This window comes from Mustela nigripes, chromosome 1 (genome assembly GCF_022355385.1).
Source record: "Mustela nigripes isolate SB6536 chromosome 1, MUSNIG.SB6536, whole genome shotgun sequence".
Classification (NCBI taxonomy): Eukaryota; Metazoa; Chordata; class Mammalia; order Carnivora; family Mustelidae; genus Mustela; species Mustela nigripes.
In genome coordinates, this window is record NC_081557.1 from 233,084,153 (window position 1) to 233,105,560 (window position 21,408).

Sequence of the window (21,408 nt, forward strand, 5' to 3'; positions counted from 1 at the left end):
GTACATTGTAAACCCTATATTAAGCAATTTAATAAATGAGAAGTTTCAAGATCAAGATTACACAGTAAAAACAAAAGGAATAGGGATGATGTGCTGGACTCTGGAAAAATTATAAAATAGCTGAGGACTGTCTTTGAAATCTTCTCATTGTCCATCTCCAGCTTCTGGAGCCTCTTCCCTCCACTCTGGGAGTGTCCATGGTGCTCTGCAGCTGGCTCCCCAGTTCAATTTCATGTATAGTGTCCACTGATCCCACATACCTAGCCTTCTCTAAATTGCATTTCAGATTGAAAGATAAGACAGCTAATCAAGATTGCAACTTCTCAAATATGCCCAAAAGATGCTAACATATTGATGATTAGAAAACAATATCGAGTTTCTCATTGGCATTCTTCTATTCAATAGAATAAATCATTATATTCTACAAAATGATGTCTAATTTGTAAAATATTTATTTTTCCCTGTAGAACACAGTAAAACTATTTTTATCTTGAGTGGAAAAAAATGTGGCCCATAAAAAGTTTATCTTTTCCAGTTGGCTTTCATTCAAATATAGATACAGATGAAGATACAAACAGGTATAGGTACAGATACAGGTATAAATGTGGGCATAGGCCTGGGTATAAGTATGGGCAAGGAGATAGGTACAGGAATAGATACAGGCTGTAGGCATAGACATAAGTATGCATATAGGTCTAAGCATAAGCATGGCATGAGTATAGGCATAGGCATGGACATGGGTATAAGTATGAGCATAGGCACAGCAAGGACAAAGGCATGAGTATAGGCATAGGCATGGGCATGGACTTGGGTATAGGCATGAGTATAAGCATAGACACAGGCATAGGTATAGGCATGGACATAGGCATAGACATAGTCATAGGCACGGATATAGGCATAACCATAGACATGGGAATGGGGCATAGGCATGGGCATGGACTTGGGTATAGGCATGAGTATGGGCACAGACAAGGGCATAGGCATGGGTATAGGTAGAGGCATAGCATAGGCATGAGTATAGGCATAGGTACGGGCATGGACTTAGGTACAGGCATGGGTATAGGTATGGATATAGACACAGGCATGTTATAGGCATAGGAATGGGCATAGACACAGGTATACACATGGACATGGGCATGTTTATAGGCACAGACATAGACATTGGCATGTGTGTAGGCATGGCTATAGGCATGAGCACAGCCATAGTAACATACATATGCAAAAACATGGGCATAGGCACAAGCATGCACTTAAGCATGGGCATACATAGTCACTAGTACCTTACACCATTTTATATAAGGACTAGTCTTCTCTCTATTCTCTCCTCAGTTAAAACTCCCCTTTTCCTAGGTATCTGCCCTCTTCTTTTCCTAGCTATCAGCCAGTAATATTAGAAATTACTGCCAGAGAAGTTCATTCTAAAAGCAGTTTTCGCAAGAAATGGATATTTTAATCAAAGGAATTTGAAATAGCATGACAAAATAAAGTTAGTCACTTAGATTGATAGGTAGTAATGAGCAGGTATTTGGATAATGGGGACAGTATCCTGCTGTTCAAATCAAACTTCACAATGTAAGTGTGAGTATTGGGATATTACATAAGTCCTCAACCAAGGGCCAGGATTATATCATTCTTTTTTTTTTTTAAGATTTTATTTATTTATTTGACAGAGAGAGGTCACAAGTAGGCAGAGAGGCAGGCAGAGAGAGAGGGGGAAGCAGGCTCCCCACTGAGCAGAGAGCCCGATGCAGGGCTCGATACCAGGACCCTGAGATCATGACCTGAGCCGAAGGCAGAGGCTTAACACACTGAGCTACCCAGGCACCCCAGAATTATATCATTCTTAGCTGTCTACTGATTAAGAGTAAAGCTAACCCCCTAGCTTTTTAAAAGATTGAAAAGGATAGGACATGAATATCCACACCTTAGGGAGAAAACATTATTCTTGTATATCAAATATATGAAGTTACCCACTAGCTTAAAAAGGAGATTGCATTTGCAAAAAAAAAAAAAAAAAAAAAAAAAAAAAAAAAACATGTAGTTTGAATTGAGATTTTCATTTTGTACTTCTTTGTCAAATTGCAGATGGATTAACATTCTTGGTCACTGAGTTCCGTTTCCATAGATATAGTTTCAGTTGTACCAACTAGGGACAGATTGTGTATTTTATTATTTTGTTTAAAATATCATTCAAACATTTTAAAAATATCCCAGCACTACAGAACATCACATAAGAACATAATGACAATATTTCATCTCCTTTAAGCCATTTTAAGGTCCCTGTGACATTAAGAAAAAAGTATATACCTAGATTGTGATGCTGAAAGTCTATACTTGAGCTCAGCATGCTAGCCTGGCCTCCAGGGAATTCCTTAAAAAGCCAAATTTAAATGAGTTTGTAATCCCATTACCATCCAGGGAAGAGTTAACTAAGTAACCAGACATTTCATTTACAACAATTCTCAAGAGCCTTAGAAAAGATAGGGAGAATAAATTTTTTTGTCTGAACTCCTGAAAAGATACTATTTTATTTGGTTTTACAAAGGAGGAGTATAGCTGGGAAGAAATTCAGCAGTCAGGTAAATATGAAAATTATGGGTTTTTTTCCCCTCCTGAATAGTAAATCTCTAGAGACCATGTTTTTATATTATTGTATTTTTCACAGCAGAGTTTTGAATCTACTAAATATTTGATATATTCTTGTAAATGTAATGGCATATAGAAGTTTATTTTATTTTATTTTTACAGTGATGAGTCTTTAACCCATATTGAATATGCATGTTATTTGAAGGATGTTTTGAGGCATCTCCAATGGTATTAAAAATATATGTGCCTAGATTATAATCCTGAAAGTTCATTATATGAGATAAATTCATTTGATTCAGTGAGTAATTCAATCCATTGTGCTTTGGTATGTTAGGGAACAAAACTGTCAAAACCCTCTACTCTCTCTTTTTCTGGTGATGGAGTCTAGAGAAGATGTACAGAATACAGAAATAGCACTGTGCAAAGAAAGAAAAGAGAAAAGAGAAAGAACTGATCATCAGCCTTGGACCTCAGGAGGTTATAGGAGAAAAAGTATTTTGTGTCTGCCACGCCTTTGTATCTTTCAATGACGCTTTTGTCTCTGGCACAGATCTTTCTAGCAAGGAAATCATCTTCCCATGTAACTGGTAGGATGAAGGTGAAGGCTGCTCAAGGTGAATCTTCTCCGTATGCTGCCATGCTGGCCACCCAGAATATGGACCAGAGATTCAAGGAGCCAGGCATCACTGCCCTCCACATCAAACTCCAGTCCACAGGAAGAAAGAGAACCAAGACCCTCTGAGCCTGGGTGCCAGTCAGCTCTCAGAGCCCTTGCTTGCTCAAGTATGAAGATCAAGGAGAATTGAGGATGTCATCTTCATGCCCTCCAATAGCACCTGCACTGTGGTCACCTTCTATGAACAGGATTCCTCAAATATATGTTTTCTATTAATAAATTGACTTCATGTAGGCTTAAAAAAAAAAACTTTACTCTCTTAAATCTCAGCAGAAGGGTACAACCAATAAATAACAAATATAATAAATGTGTATCATGTTAGAAAGCTATAAATGCTAAGGAACAAAATAAAAAGCAAAAAACGTAAGGTGATTTGAAATCTTGAATGGCAAGGGTATGGGCTGTTGTTAAGTTGCAATATTAAAAGGAGTGGTCAAGGGGCACCTGGGTGGCTCAGTGGGTTAAAGCCTCTGCCTTCAGCTCAGGTCATGATCCCAGCATCCTGGGATTGAGCCCCACATCGGGCTCTCTGCTCAGTGAGGAGCCTGCTTCCCTTCCTCTCTCTCTGCCTGCCTCTCTGCCTACTTGTGATCTCTGTCTGTCAAATAAATAAATAAAATCTTTTTTAAAAAATTAAGAAATATAAAAGGAGTGGTCAAGGTTAGCCTCATCAAGGTGAAATTTGAGCAAAGATTTGAGGGGTTAAAAAAGTTGGCCAAAGCAGGTGGCTAAGGGAAGAGTATTCCAGGCAGAGGCAACAAGGCAACATCCAGAGCAAAGTTTCCAAGGTGAGAGCATTACCACCTGTGTTTAGGAAAAAGCAAGCAGATAAGTGTGACTCTGTGAGGTAGTGGCAACAGGAAAGAGGTGTAGAAATTCTGGTTGGAAAGGTAATGAGGGAGCAGGCTAAATCATATAGAGCTTGAGGGGTGCTTGCATGAGCTTTAGCTTTTATTGAGTATAGTGAAGAGCCATTGCAGGATTCTGAGCAGAGAAACAATCTGCTTGGATGTCAGTTTAAAATGGATCATTCCACTGCTATATAAAGGGCAAATGATGAGATGAGGATAAATGCAGGGTGACCAGTTAGGAGACTATTGCAGTAATGCAGTGACAGCTGATGGTGGCTCAGATCAGGATGAAAATTGGTGGAGAGAGTCTTAAAAGTGGACAAATTCTGGATATAGTTTGACGTTCAAGTAAAAGGGCTTCTCATGGGATATAAGAAGGATATGTGCTAAAAAGGAGGACAAAAGATGACTCCAAAAGTTTTGGCCTGAAACTTCCAAGGATGAAATTTCCCATAGTTTAATGAGAAAAACTACATGAAGGAGGTTAGAGAAAGAAGATCGGGAGTGTGGCTTTGGATATTAAATTCATCTAGGAAGAACCCAAATGAACCATTGGATATAGGAGTCTGGAGTTCATGCAAAAAGTCTAGGCTGGAAGTCATCATCCTGCAGCTGGTTCTGCAAGTCACCAGCCTGGATGAAACCAAGAGATAGTATGTGGACCAAGGAGCAAGCTTAGGCTTAACATGAAGAGGTCGGGATGAAGAAGAGCATTAACCAAAGTGCCTGCGAAGGAGGAACGAGAGAGGTAGGAGAGAAGCAGCACATGGTGGGTGTTCTTAAATCCAAGTGAGGACCTCCGGCCGCGTTCCAAGCTCACCGAGCCTGCGACAGGTTCAAGGTCACCCGAGCTGCGAGCTTACTGTCGGCTCTGTCTCTGCAGCCGGCTTTCCCGTTCCAATACCCGCAAGCTCTGCGACACTCAGACACCCCGATCCTTCTGTGACCCTGCGGGACCTGAGGCCCCGCTGACCCCGTGTGGGCTTTGCACCGGGTTATATTAAAGGCTATTTTCCATTAAAAAAAAAAAAAAAAAGAATCCAAGTGAGGAAAGTGCATCAAGGAAGAAAGAATGATCACCTTGGTTAAAACTTAGGATGAAATGAGCTCAGAAAACAGGCCATTACATTTAGTTACATGGAGCTCATTCGTAAATTACCATGTTCATTCTGACAGTGTTCACTATTTTCTGTACATTACTGTTTTCCTTTCTAAGTGGAAGTTACTGCACCCAAAATTTCTGTCCCTAACCTCAGCAACTTCTTTCTTTCTTTTTTCTTTATATCTTTTTCTTCATAACTGTGGTCTCTCTGGTATATGGGAGAATACTGGCTTTCTCTTAAGTCTCCTACTTAATTACTTATATTTTTGTTATATGCACTTCCTGCATGTGCTTTTTAATACCCATAATTTTTTAGATTTAATTTTTCCACATTTTATATAAGCTAGGGTTATGTTTGAAATTCACCTATTACTTCTTTCATTTCTTAGTCTATCTTGATATTTTTGTTATTTTTCCAGATTACTTCATATTCATGCTTTATTTCAGCTACTAAATTTTAAAAACTGTTTAGCATTAATCAATTTTGATGTTCATTAAGGATTATAGGCAGTGAATTATTACTGTTACTGACAATAAAAATCTACTTCTCCCCAGTTGTTTTCCTGTTAGTTTGACAGCACAGCTATATTCTTCCTCATGCATTCATTTACTCTTCCAGAGAAAATAGTGCGATTTATACCAGAATTTTATTTCTAACTCCTCTTCATCAAAACCTCTACTTTATATGCAATTCCTGCTCTTTTCATTTGTGTTGAATATTATTGCATTATTTTTTGTTTCTTTTTTATTTCTGAGAATTATTGTGTTTTTATTTACCAACTCCAACTTTTATTGTGACTGACCTATGTAATTTCTTATTTATTTAGATTCATGTCATCCCGCTGTTGTAGGTGGCTCTATGTATATTAGAACTGCATTCCAATTTAGTCAGTGTTCTCAAGCCAATAAATGTCATGTCCCACTGTGAAAATGGAACTGATTAAAAAATGACTCTACATTAGAGAATGCAAAAGGTGGCAGACAGAAGTAATATGTGCATTGAGAGTCAGGAATATTAAAAAAAAAAAAAAAAAGAGTTAAAAGGGTCAATTTACCAGACAATAAACCTGGGAAAGCCAATGCAAGCCCTTTTACGTATGCAAGTTCAAGATACTATATATGTCAGTCATATTCCTATAGAGTTCTCAAATCCTTCCCATTAGAATAGGTAAATATGTGTGCAACACACGCATGCACACTTGAACATCATGAAACAATAATGAAGCACAGCAGCATAAATTCATACATAGTCCTTGCTCTCACCTTGTCATACTCACCCTGTTTATGTGCACAAACATTTTGACTTTCAATACACCACTTATCTCAACAAACTGAATTATCAAATGACTCAAGGTAGTCATATTGCTTTGAAAAAATTTTTGAATGTCATTGAGCACTTTGTTGAACAGATTGTCTTCAAATGGTTTTTTGTTTGTTTGGTTTTTACTTTTTTATTTATTTTTTAAATTATGTTGTTGGTCACTGTATAGTATATTATTAGTTTTTGATGTAGTGTTCAATGATTCATTAGTTATTTATAATACCCAGTGCTTATCAGGGCACATGCGCTCCTCAAAACCCATCACCATGTTACCCCCTCCCCACCCTCTTCCCCTCCAAAACCCCAGACTGTTTCTCAGGGTCCATACTCTCTCAAACAGTTTTTATTTCCCAAATAAATAACAACCTGTATGGTATACTCTATAGTAATACATTCTGTGCTCTAAAGTCTTAGTGAAAGGGAAAATAGTTCTCAGAAATTATTAAACCAGAGATCCTTCTAAGGATTTAAAACACTTTAAGAAGTACTTCTCCTTTTAAGGAAACAAAACAACCATATTAAATTTTATCTGAATAATTACAAGAAGTTCAAAACTATTCTAGATATAGTAAACACTCAAAGAGAGAGATCCAACTACTTCGTATATGGTGATTTTCTGTTATCATCACGTTCTGGAAAATTTTTCTGGAGGCCCCCAAATGATGCTAGATCCCACAAAATGACAAATTGGATGTGCAATTTTTTTCAAGTATTTTCCTAAGATATTCTAATTTCTTCAGGATTTACAGAATTTGCTCTAAAGTAGCAGAGTAACAAAGTGCAGGGAGCATTAAATTGAGTCCTGAGACCTACATTCTGTCCCTGGTTGGTTCAACTAGCTGATTTTTCCAGCTGTTGCCTTGCTCCTCTATTACCCATTTACCCATTTCCTGATAGCCACTTCCTCAACACCCTGTGGGGAAAGACCTGCTTCTTACTGAATCTTATAATAAATAGCATTTTTTATATTGCAAATGAATGAATATCCAAACTTACCTCCCCCTTGATGCTGTCAGGTGCTATTAGATACCTACTAGTTTAGAAAAAAGGATGTTCTGTGTTTTTTGGCCCAGGTTCCTGTTGGGAGAGGTAATCAAAAAGATATGACTGCTGGTTGACCTTGAGCTGGACCCAGGTGATTAGAGGATCCTCACATCCTACCCTGTCCTTAGAATTTAGGTTCCACTTGCCTTTCCTGCAGGCAGAGGCTGTTCCAAGAACATAACCTTGAGATAGTGATGCGGTATAGTGATGCATGTATACCTGCACGGTACACATGGCTGAATCCAGTTAAGGAACTCTATATAAACTTTTGATTTGGACAGGACTGAGTCTGCACAAGCTTCTTATGTATGTTCTTTTGTTTATTAAAACTGCCACTTACCAACCTGGAGTGGCCCGCCCCTTTCTTTGTTCTTTTCCTGCCCTCCTCCCATGGGAGTTGGCTTCAGATTACATCTGAGAAATTCTGGAGAGGGAGAGGAACCAACAGCTCCAAAGATTTACTGCATTGGAATTTGTGTCTCCAGTTGGGAAATCAATAAAAGGTTGCCTTTGTTACTTGTTCTTAGTGTCCCTCCAGAGGTTTGTCAGAAAGTGTGACTTGGTCAGATACAACATTTGGGTATTTTTGGATTCCCAGTTATAAAACCATCTTAATACCAAAAGAAAAAATTTCAGCTTGTTTTCTAAAATTTGGAGGTAAGGCTGACTTCCAACTTTTCATGTTGATATATAGAGTTTTGGCTAAGTAAACATTTATCCAGGGATTAAGATTTCTCGCCCAAAGAGGTGAGACATGTTTTTGAGAATTCAGTTCTGAAATGAGAATATTGTATTTGTGTTACAGTCCCTCTGTAGAGGTTGCAGAAATATGGAAAGCACTAACATGATACTGGAACAACGTTGGAATGTGTTTGTAGAAAATAGCTTTGACATTGAAACTTGTTCTTAAAAGCCAGAAAATTCCTATTTAGAACATCATGGGTGGATACAGGGATGTGCGGATGGAAAACCCTAGCCAGTGTTTCATGGAAAGCAGAAAGCATGTTTGAGAAATGGGAATCACTTCCAAAAAATTAAAAACCAAGTGTCCATCACTTTCATTTCAACTTCAGCCTTTGGGTAATTAACAAGCCTTTACATTTTCACAAGGTTTCTTTACTTTGTGGTGTATCACCATCTACTTACAGTCCCAAACAGAATGGTGAATTGTTTAAAACAATGATATGAGTTGTAGTCTTATGAAAATAAAAGTCTTTGTTATAGATGGCTAACTCAGATAAGAAAAACTTCTTTCCTCAGGGTTAGAATTCATTAACTACATTTGAAAATGAAATTCATTCAATAATAGAGAGGAGAAATATTTCAGGGCGTAAGAGAAACTTGTTAAAAAAAAACCTGTACTAGTTTTCATTCCCTACAATATGGCAAATATTATGGTTTATCATCCAAAAAATAAAAATAAGCTTTAGTTGAAAACCAACCTTATGAATTTTTTCAGGAGAGAGGTATTAGAACTCTTGTTTCCCTATGGTAGGAATCAAATGGCTTCCATTTCAAAATCATTTTTTTTTAATCTAGGAATTCTAAAGATGTTTTTATGACTCTAACAATCATATGGCCTTGGAATAAATCCTCCAGTCTCAGTACATACTGAAAATCTGAGTGTGATTTAAGCCCACTGTGAAATGATAGTTACCAGTTATAACTATATGAAGAGTTGGTAAGTCAGCTATAAGGAGAAACTTTTAAAGACCGACATGTTTAAAACTATAAAAACTCTCCAAAAGAATATTGCTAATAAATCAAAGATCCATCAAGTTTCCTTGAGTTTTCTTAAGGAATACTTTAGGAATAGATATCAAATGCTTATCTGGATTAGGTCAGGTCATCTGAAAACTGCTTTGCTCTACCACATTAATAATAATGTGGTTATATATCCTTTGGTATAATGATGCTGGTCTAAATTAAGGAGTTGTGTAAGGAAATGACATTTGAAAATTATTTTATTTGCGCTGGTTATATTGTTAAAGATACTTTCTTACTTCATTAAACAGTCTTCTATTTTTGACATCTACCAAAACTTACTAATCAAATGATACCAAGAAAGCACCTGTAATCACACAGATGTACAAAGTATTTTTTTTAAAGTATAAATTACACAGCTGTTTTATTTAGCCTGAAGCCACCCAGGGGACCATTAGGAGCATCTTAGTAAAGGGAAGATAGGAGAAGCTTCTTCTTACAGAGTATGGGCACAGGCTGAACAATTCTGAGGACAGATTAGGAGAATGGGTTGGATACTATGAGGAAGCAGAGGCAATTCAGTGATTGGGTATCTCAAGGATTTCCGGTTTTTTCCCCTGAAGCAGGAAATCACAATTGGAGGAACAAGGTATATGTAGTCATTGTAAGGAAGCAGAGATAACACAAGAATGGGATGTAATTCATTTTATGGCTATAAGATAACATTGTCTGAGTTCAGCAAGAAACTTTCTTTGGTCTTTGTCTGCAAGGGTGCTTGGTTTTGGTTAGGACAATCGCTGGGTGCAAGTATGGTGCCTTCTTATTTCCACAGGAAAAAAAATTTTTTAGTTTTTCCCATTAGAGATATTTGTGTTTCTCCTCGACTATGGGTTCATTTTTCACCTTATGAGTACTGAAAATTGTATAAAGGACTATGGCTGGATTCCCTCAGTGATTGCTAGAAAGCTCAGATATTGATTTCCAACCGCTACTCTGTCAAGTTTTACAATATAGCACAGCATAAGCACATGCATTTTACACCAATGTAAAATCTGATTTTTTTCTACACCTTTCTTTTCACCCAATTTCCTGGCCTCTTTTATTTTAAATTTGTGTACATTGAACATCATATCAAAGAATTTTTTAGGTAGAGTCAGGAAGTAAATAAAAAGTAACCATCAAGCTTGGACTGTTTTTAGTTTATTAACTCAGTTGTGGTGGGAAGAAGGCAGAAAGCTTCTAAAAATGTAGATGGAGTCAGTGAAGAATGCTCTAAAACAGAAGCCAGTATCCTGAACTCTACCTGAGTCTAGTCTAGACTCCCTTATTAACTGGCCTTGTGACCTGCAGAGTCATTGAACTCTGTGGAGCATTATTTTCCTCAACTTTAATGTAGAGATTATGGTGCCAATATAATTCAGATAAAACAAGAAAGTCATCTGAAAGACTTCTGGTAATTTTACACACTATATGAATATTTTGTTAATAATCGAATGTCAAACGCTTAGTGCACGGAGGCATATTGTTAACAAATTTACACTTATTTATTTTAAATATTTTCATTATTAACAACTTTAAAACCAATTTAAGATAATACATGAAAGCAGAAACAGTACAGGTTTCTGAATTTTCTAAAAATAGTAGCATCCAGAAATTTGTAAGACAAGTGAAAAGCAATTAAGTTTTATGATGGACTTAAAACAGTAACAAAAACGTACTTTTTCTTGAAGTTGACTATAATAAAATCTTCATATTTCCTTCACTTTAGAAAGCAAGAATCACAATTATGCAATTATGTAAAATATCCCATGCTCACACATGCTAATTTATATTCTAAATCAATTATATGTTAATTTATTTCTTCTCTTTAAAAAGACTTTACACTATTCTATTAATTTCTTAATCTTTGGACTTAGGGAGTATAGTTTCCCTTGATAGAGAGGACTCCTGCTAGATTGTGCGTATGATCTTAATGAGAAAACAAGCAAGCGGGTAAACTATCACAGAACACGATGCCCAACACATAGCATTAAAGTATCTATAAAGAAATATACTTTTGGCATATACTCCTAGATTATACAATGAGTATTGTATCCTAGAAAAGGTATCCAGGGACATGATGTGCTCATTCCAATGCTGCTGTCATTGGTCAAAATTTATGTGCAGTTCATTTTTGGTATTTGCTTTCAGTGACAGGTTAGAAGCAAAGTATGATAAGCATTTTCATATCAAACTCTTATTTCCATATCAGTCACACATTGTGTTCTTTCCCACGGTCACCTATCATATTTAATTAAAATGGCTCCAAATGAATGATCTTCAGTTGTTTACAAATACCAAATCCCCCTTTATGATATTAAGCTTTTGCACCATTGAAGACATGCAGAACTAGGCTCGGAAATACATTTCTTCCCCAGGGATAGCCATCCCAACCGGGGAACCAGGAAGTACATGTGCTCCTCTAGTTGGTCAATGGCCACCTTGCTTTAGAGTCACTGTGCAGACACACCCCAGCAGACTCCAAGCCAAGGGTGGATGATGGTCCAGTGAGACCAAAGAAAAGACCCAGAGAAAACAAGCAAGATACAGATTAGTTGGCGGGGAACAACCTACAGGGAATCCAGGAGCAGCCACCTGGACAAAGCATTGCTGTTGGGATCTATATACAACAAAGCTTTATACTGTAGCAACTTAGCCTAGCAACCATCTATAGTCCTTCCCTCCTTGCACCACCAGCATTCCAACGAGATCAAAGCCTTCCCTTCATTACAACGGAAAAGCTCCAGGTTGGCCACTCCCAAGCCCCTGACCCTGAATGCTAAACGTTTTCTTCTATACATTCTGCCTGATGGGAACATAGAGGAAGGACAGGATCTCTGCATTCTCAAGACAGTGATTAACAGGGATGTTCAAGGGTGTGTTTATACAAACCAGTCTCCAGCACGTACCATACAATCACCCTTTAAATATACTATGTACAGTGTATACATAAAACTAATGTAAAACATCTGCTAAGACACCAGGCATTTTCTATTTTTGACTCAAGAATTCAACCCATTTTATGTTACTAAAAAGTATTAAAATGTTAAGTTTTCAGAAGCCTGCTATTAATAGCCTAATTGTCAACAAAAGCAAAATGAATTGAGATGGTAGAAAATTGTTTCTGGGGGCACCTGGGTGGCTCAGTGGGTTATAGCCTGTGCCTACAGCTCAGGTCATGATCTCAGGGTCCCGGGATCGAGCCCTGCATCAGGGCTGTCTGCTCAGCAGGGAGCCTGCTTCCTCCCTCTCTGCCTACTTGTAATCTAGTTAACGCTCTAGGCTCATGTTTTAAAAGTTACTTTCAAGTTCAATGAACATATTATAAGAGATAAAATGAAAACAGTAATTTTGCCACATGTGCACAAACCTATGGGCACATACCCCAAATGGCCTTAGTTGTAAGAAGTATTGCATGCAGCAGGAGACCAGGACCCATTAACCCAGTAGCCATGGTCCTGTAAGAACCAGTGTTTCTTACAAGAGGATGAATGCTGGTGTGGCTGGTGTGGTACTTTTTTAGTTTTCCTCCCAGGTTTTTAGTTTTATTAATCACCTGGCACCCACAGTGCCATGGGAACCTCTCAAGGTACGTAACAAGGCCTAACTCAGGGAAAAATCTCACAAAGAGTTCATAAAACCCGTCATCTTACTATCTTCTAGAGTCTCCTCCCAATTCTTCTTCTTTCCATCATCATGCCCATTAAAATAGGACCAAAAGATATTTTTATCATTTATCCTACCTAGGATTCCTATCTTATCCTGTGCTACAACTAGGCAGGCCATACCCAGTCTCCAAACTATCCTACAGAGACATCATATGATCTAGAGGACCTTGACTTTATATGCCAGATTGGTGAAGCAATCTTCCCTTTTCATTATCTTTACCTTGTTAATAGAAACTGAAGTTGGTTGAACAGAAAACTTAAAAAAAAGTTTAACAGGGATGCCTGGGTGGCTCAGTCAGTTAAGCGACTGCCTTCAGCTCAGGTCATGATCCCAGCGACCTGGGATTAAGTACCATATAGGGCTCCTTGCTGTGAGGGGACCCTGCTTCTCCATCTGCCTCTGCCTGCCACTCTGCCTGTCTGTACTCTCTCTATCTCTCTGACAAATAAATCAATAAAATCTTAAAAAAAAAAAAAAGTTAAACAAAGACATAAACACTAGTCTAGATCACCTTTTAAAGTGATTAACTCAGAAAAAAATGAAATCTAGGTAGGACAGCGGTCTCTTGACTTAGCAAAGAATTGGAATGGAAACCATTTTATTTTTTCTTTTTTTAAAGATTTTATTTATTCACTTGATTTGAGGTCCATATAATCTATGTTACATGGAGTAGTAACCATGTTACTAGGAGTAGAGGGTAGCCTCCAGCCTACTGCCAGCAAGAAGTCAGGAGTCTCAATCCTACCAAGAGTTGGAAATAAATTTTTTCAACAACCAAGGTGAATTTGGAGGTTCTTCCTAGTCAAACTTCCAGATGAGAAATCCCACTAGCCAACAGTTTAATTACAACCTAGTAAGACCTTAAGCAGAGATTCCAGCTAAGTTCTACCTAAGTTCTTGACCCAAGAAACCAGTCGATAATAAATAGGTGTTGTTCTCAACTACTATGCTTGTGGTAACTTCTTATGCAACAACAGAAAACTAATAGACTATCTTCTTTTAATTTTTTGTTTCCATAAAGATAAGTTACACAGCTCATTGTTGAAGGTTTATTCTATAAGTTTATAAAAAACTTAGTGGAGTTTGGAACTGAACTGTCTGACTGATTATACAATTATACTGATGATATCTAAAAAAAATTACTAATCGCTTGAAATGCCTGAGAGCAAAAGAAACATGATTAAGATAGCCAAATGCCACCTTTCTACCTGGTGCCTATCTTGAAACTCAGCCGTACTTTGACAGGAATGGTGTTATTGAAATTTGAAATGTCATAGCCACACTGGAAGACATGCATCCATGGGTCCTCATTAGAAAACAGAGCTGTACTAAACCTCGCTTTCTTCAAAAGCCAAGACCTATGCATTCCTACATGAATAGCTTTTAAAGGTTAATTAAAAGCAGTGAGTAATAAAAATTTATAAGCTTCTGCTTATAATTTTTTAATGGTATCATTTCCGACCTTTTGATTGTGATCCCATGGTGTGCCATCCAGACCCCAGCTGTTTACCATTCCCATCAGCTTAAATAAAAACTTAACAGACCAAATTGTCCTTGCTTCTTTAAAGATTTTTGCAAGATTTGCTCTGGTGACCACAACTTTCTTGAGCTGTTGGTAGATTTTCTGTTGTCAACAGGATATCCTCCTCTTAAAGATTCACCGTCTACTTTAGCATTTCATAAACATCTCAGAGTTCCATAGGTAAGAAAAATAATTAGCTTTTATCTTTAACCAACATTACTTCTATTCATTTGTCCTCAGAAGCTTTTTCTAGTCTCCAAGCATTTTCCTTTCTTTTTTTTTTAAGATTTTATTTCTTTATTTGAGAGAGAGAGAGAGAGAGAATGAGAGCAAGCATGAGAGGAGGAAGGTCAGAGGGAGAAGCAAACCCCCTCAGCAGGGATCCCATTGCGGGACTTGATCCCAGTACTCCAGGATCATGACCTGAGCTGAAGGAAGATGCCCAAACAACTGAGCCACTCAGGTGACCTCCAAACATTTTTCAATCTAAATAATTCCTTCTAGAGAAAGAGTGTTTGAGAAGAATGACCATCAATTTGCAATCTTTCTTCAAAGTAGTATCCAGTAGCTTTGGTAGTTGAAATTTGAAATATCAAGTAAAACTAAATGTTCACATGGAACGTTTTCATAATAAAACATTTTTAGAGATTAAATAGTGATGTCTGATCAAAACTGGTTTAGATCTAAAAATATATTCATGTTGTTAAATTCTACTTATTATGTCTCAATTTTAAATTAAGAAAAAATGAGATCAAAGTAAGGATAAGCAGTAAATACATGCCAATATATTTGTATCATCAACTTGAATATTTCCCTGGAATTTCAGTAAATGATATCACTTTCAATTTTGGATCTAGTTTAATTGCCTTCTATCTTCAATTTTTACTTGAAGTGTTTAACACTGATGGTACATTTCCACACACTAATACAGCAACACTGATCTCTTTTTAGTTTTATAGACATGCCAAATACCTCCCACCTTAGCACTTATCATAACTTCTGACTGAAATTCCCTTCCTCCAGGTGTCTGAGTGGTTGCTTTTATTTTCTGCCAATATTTGCCCAAATGTCACATTGTAAGAGAGGTCTTTCCGGGTTACTATAAAAAGAGCACACTGTCTGCCTCACTTCTGATATACTCATTCATTTACTCTTTAATATTTTTGGTTTTCTTCTTTTTTTTTATTTGCATACAGTTGACCACACAACATTACAAAACTTCCAGATGTATAACTTAGTGATTTGAGAAGTGTATACATTATGCTATATTCACCACAAGTAAAGCTACCCATCTGTCCCATTACATTACAGTATTACAGTATCATTGACTGTATTCCTCACAGTGTGCTTTTTATTCTCATGACTTACTCATTCCATAACTGAAGGCCTGTATCTCTCTCTCCCTTTTACCCATTTTGCCCAACCCACGATCCCACCCCTCTGGCAATCACCAATCATCTCTGTATTCGTAGTTCTGATTCTGCCTCAGGTTTGGCCAGCAAACCCTGAGATGGCAAATGACGATTACTCCAAACACTGAAATAGGAGAAAGGAGAAGGCCTAGGGACCTCTGGATGCTCTAGTAGAGAAAGGCCCCTGAGCCAAACTCAATCTCCATTTTTACTATGCATTTGATCCAAGAATCAAGATTAGAAAGGAATGTAAAGTTTCAATAACTAGGGCAGTGACATTTACAGGGATTGTGTGATTAGAATTATCGGTGTGTGACTTGCAGGCTGGGAATAGGTGACTATTAAGGATTTACGTCCAACCTAAGTTAAGCCTCTTTCCCCTTGGAGATAGCACTGAGCCACAATGAAGATCTGGTTGTTTTCAGCCTAGAAATTTCAACAGATGCCCAGTTTTCTGGTCACTCCTTCTTTGCTTTTCAACTACCCTCTCCCAAGAAGGATTGTGTTTGTCATATCTTATCTAGCCAGCCATTGTGAATTCCCACAATTCTGCTTTTTGTTGTTGTTTATTCATGTTTTTCAGATTCCACTTATGAGTGCAGTCATAGAGTATTTGTCTTTCTCGGTTTGACTTATTTCACTCAGCATAATACCCTTTAGGTCCATCCCTGTTGTCTCAAATGACACAATCTCATCATTTTAATGGCTGTGTAATATTCCTGTGTGTGTATTTATCATATCTTCCTTATCCATTGCCCTATTGATGGACACTTAGGTTGCTTCCATGTCTTGGTTATTGCAAATAATGCTGCAACAAACACAGGAATACATATATATTTTTTAAGTTAGTTGTTTTGTTTTCCTTGGTGAATGGGAGAAGATATTTGCAAATGACATACGTGATAAGAGACTAATATCCCAAATATATAAAAAAATTGTACAATTCAACACCAAAAAAATAAACAATCTGATTAAGAAATAAGTAGAGGACCTGAAAAGACATTTTCCAAAAAAGGCAGGCAGATGACCAACAATCACAGGAAAAGATGTTCAACATCACTCATCATCAGGGAAATGCAAATCAAAATCACAATGAGACATCTCTCACACTTGTTAAAATCATTAAAATCAAGAAAACAAGAAACAACAAGAATTGGAGAGGATGTGGAAAAAAAGGAACTCTCACGTACTGTCGACGGTAATGTAAATTGGTATACCACACTGTGGAAAACAGCATGGTGGTTCTTCTATATTTTTCTTAATAAAACTCACTGTTACCTCCAGGATCCCAGGTTGGCAAGAGGTCATTTGAGGAAAGAAGCATTCCAGGGTGTACCTTCCCTGCACCATGGTTGATACATTCAGCTACACATCTGTTCAGCTATCTGTCACCAAAATGACTAGGAGGAGGATTACCCAACAGAAGAAAAATTCAGAGACTGGGCCCTCTCCATCAGAGCTACTGGATATGGACATAGTATGTCGGAAATGGAATTCAGGCTAACAATTATCCAGGCAATAGCTAAGTTGGAGAAAGCCTTTGATGACAAAATGGAATTGATTAGGGCAGAAGTGAAAGCCACCAGGGATGATGTTCACAATGTTCTCAGTGAGTTCCAATCTAATCTAATTTCTCTAAAAGCTAAGGTAACTGAGGCAGAAGATAGAATTAGTGATCTGGAGGACAAACAGATAGAGAAAAAGGATCAGGAGGAAGCCTGGAACAAACAGCTTAGAAACCATGAAAACAGAATTAGGGAAATAAATGATGCCATGAAAGTTCCAACATCAGAATTATTGGAATCCCTGAAGTGGAGGAGAAAGAAAGACTAGAAGATATAGTTGAACAAATTCTCCATGAAAATTTTCCCAATTTCGTGAATGGAACCAGCATTCATGTACTAGAGGCAGAAAGGTCTCCCCCCAAGGTCATAGAATCTAGAAAGATCTCAAGACACCTGATAGTGAAAATGATGAATCATAATTGTAGACAGGAGCTCTTAAAAGCAGCTAAGGTGAAGAAATTCCTTACATACAGAGGAAAGCCCATTGGAATAATGTTAGACCTGTCCACAGAAAGCTGGCAAGCCAGAAAGAGCTGGCAAGACATATTCAGGGCACTATATGAGAGGAATATGCAGCCAAGAATACTTTATCCAGCAAGACTGATATTCAAAATGGATGGAGAGATAAAGAGCTTCCAAAACCAACAAGGTATAAAAGAGGATGTGACCACCAAACCAACACTGCAGGAAATATTAAGAGGGCTTCTATAAAAGAGGAAAAAAACCTAAGAATATCATTGAACAGAAATATATGGAGACAATCTATAGAAACAAGACTTCACAGGTAACACAATGTCAATAAAAATGTATCTCTCAATAATCACTCTCAATGTGAATGGCCTAAATGCGCCCATAAAATGACACAGGGTTGCAGATTGGATAAAATGACAGGACCCACCCAAATGTTGTCTACAAGAGACCCATTTTGAACTTAAGGATACATCCAGACTAAAAGTGAAGGAAAGGAGACGCATCTTTCATGCCAAGGCCTCTAAAGAAGGCGGGAGTAGTGATTCTCATATCAGATAAATTAGATTTTAACCTAAAGACTGTAGTCAAAGATACAGAAAGATATACATAATTCTAAGGGACTAACCACCAAGAAGATCTAACAATTGTATATATATATCCCCCTAATATAGGAGCAGCCAATTACATAAGAAAACTGTTAATCAAGATAGTCATATTGATAAGAATACAATAATAGTAGGAGATCTTAACATGCCACTCTTAGTAATAAGGAGATCATCCAAGCAGAAAATCAATAAATAAACAAGAGTATTGAATGACACATTGGATCAGATGGACCTCATAGATATATACAGAACATTCCACCCTAAAACAACAGAATACTCATTCTTCTCAAGTGCACATGGAACCTTCTCCAGAATAGACCACTTACTGGGTCACAAATCAGGGCTCAACCAATACTGAAAGATTGTGATTATTCCCTGCACATTCTCAGATCACAATGCTTTGAAACTGGAGCTCAACCACAAGGAAAAGTTTAGAAGGAATTCAAACACCTGGAAGCCAAAGACCACCTTGTTTAAGAATGCTTGGATCAACCAGGAAATCAAAGAAGTTAAACAATTCAGGGAAACCAATGAGAATGAAGACACTTTGGTCCAAAACCAATGGGATACAGCAAAGGCGGTCCTAAGGGGGAAATACATAGCCATCCAAGCCTCCCTAAAAAAAAAAATTGAAAAATCCAGAATACACCAGTTCTCTCTACACTTTAAAGAACTGGAGAATCAACAACAAATTAAGCCAGCTCCATGCTTAAGAAGGGAAATTATCAAGATTAGAGCAGAGATCAATGAGATAGTAACTAGAGATACAGTAGAATGTATTAACGAAACTACAAGCTGTTTTTTTTGAAAGAATCAATAAGATCAATAAACCATTGGCCAAAATAATCCAAAAGAAAAGATAGAAGGCCCAAACTAATAAAATTATGATTGAAAAGGGAGAGATCACAACTAACACAAAGGAAATAGAAACAATCATCAGGAATTATTATCAACAGTTATATGCCAATAAGTTAGGGAAACTAGATGAAATGGATGCATTCCTGAAAAACTATAAACTTCCAAAATTGAACCAGGAAGAAATTGACAACTTGAAATAGACCTATATCTAGTAACGAGATTGAAGCAAAGATCAAAAACCTCCCAAAAAACAAGAGCCCAGGACCTGACGGATTCCCTGGGGAATTGTACCAAACTTTCAAAGAAGAAATAACACCTATTCTTCTGAAGCTGTTTCAAAAAATTGAAGCAGAAAGAAAACTTACAGACTCTTTCTATGAAGCCAGCATTACCCTGATCCCCAAACCAGGCAAAGACCACACCAAAAAGGAGAATTTCAGAACAATATCCCTGATGAATATGGATGCTAAGATTCTCAACAAGATCCTAGCAAATGGGATCCAACAGCACATTAAAAAGATTATCCACCATGACCAGGTGAGATTCATCCCTGGATTTCAAGGATGGTTCAACATTCACAAATCAATCAATGTGATAGAACAAATCAATAAGAGAAGAGAGAAGAACTACATGGTCCTCTCAATTGATGCAGAAAAAGCATTTGACAAAATCCAGCATCTATTCCTGATTAAAACACTTCAAAGTATAGGGATAGAGAGAACATTCCTCAACTTTATAAAATCTATGAAAAACCCACAGCAAATATCATCCTCAATGGGAAAAAGCTCACAGCCTTCCTGTTGAGATCAGGAACATGACAAGGATGCCCACTCATACCACTCTTGTTCAACATAGTATTAGAAGTCCTAGCAACAGCAATCAGACAACAAAGAGGAAAAAAAGGTATTCAAATTGGCAATGAAGAAGTCAAACTATCTCTCTTCACAGATGACATGATACTTTATATAGAAAACCCAAAAGACTCCACCCCCAAACTACTAGAACTCACACAGCAATTCAGTAATGTGGCGGGATACAAAGTCAATGTACAGAAACCAGTTGCTTTCTTATACACTAACAATGAAAATACAGAAAGGGAAATTAGAGAATTGATTCCATTTACTATAGCACCAAGAACCATAAGATACCTGGGAATAAACCTAAGCAAAGAGGTAAAGGATCTGTACTCAAGGAACTACATAACAGTCATGAAAGAAATTGAAGAAGACATAAAAAGATGGAAGACCATTCCATGCTCTTGGATTGGAAGAATAAACATTGTTAAAATGTCTATACTGCCTAGAGCAATCTACACTTAAAATGCCATTCCGATCAAAATGCTACAGGTATTTTTTTCAAAGAGTGGGGGCAAACAATCCTAAAATTTGTATGGAATCAAAAGAGACCCCGAATTACTAAGGAAATGTTGAAAAAGAAAAACAAAATTGGTGGCATCGCGTTGCCTGATTTCAAGCTTTACTACAAAGCTGTGATTACCAAGACAGCATGGTACTGGCACAAAAACAGACAATAGACCAGTGGAACAGAGTAGAGAGCCCAGATATGGACCCTCAACTCTATGGTCAAATGATCTTCGACAAAGCAGGAAAAAATAGGCAATGGAAAAAAGACAGTCTCTTCAATAAATGGTACTGGGAAAATTGGACAGCTATATGTAGAAGAATGAAACTCGACCATTCTCTTACACCATACATAAAGATAAACTCTAAATGGATAAAAGACTTCAACATGAGGTAGGAATCCATCAAAATCATAGAGAACATAAGCAGTAACCTCTTCGATATCAGCCACAGAAACTTCTTTCAAGATATGTCTCCAAAAGCAAAGGAAACAAAAGTGAAAATGAATTTTTGGACTTCATCAAGATCAAAAACTTCTGCACAGCAAAGGAAACAGTCAAAAAACAAAGAGGCAACCAATGGAATGGGAAAAGATATTTGCAAATGACAGTACAGACAAAAG

General features: G+C 37.3%; 1 pseudogene; it reads left to right on the plus strand.

Annotated features, from left to right (window-relative positions):
- The first annotated feature begins 1,100 nt into the window (after positions 1 to 1,100).
- On the plus strand, positions 1,101 to 3,486 carry LOC132000279 (small ribosomal subunit protein uS11-like; annotated as a pseudogene).
- The last annotated feature ends 17,922 nt before the right edge of the window (positions 3,487 to 21,408 follow it).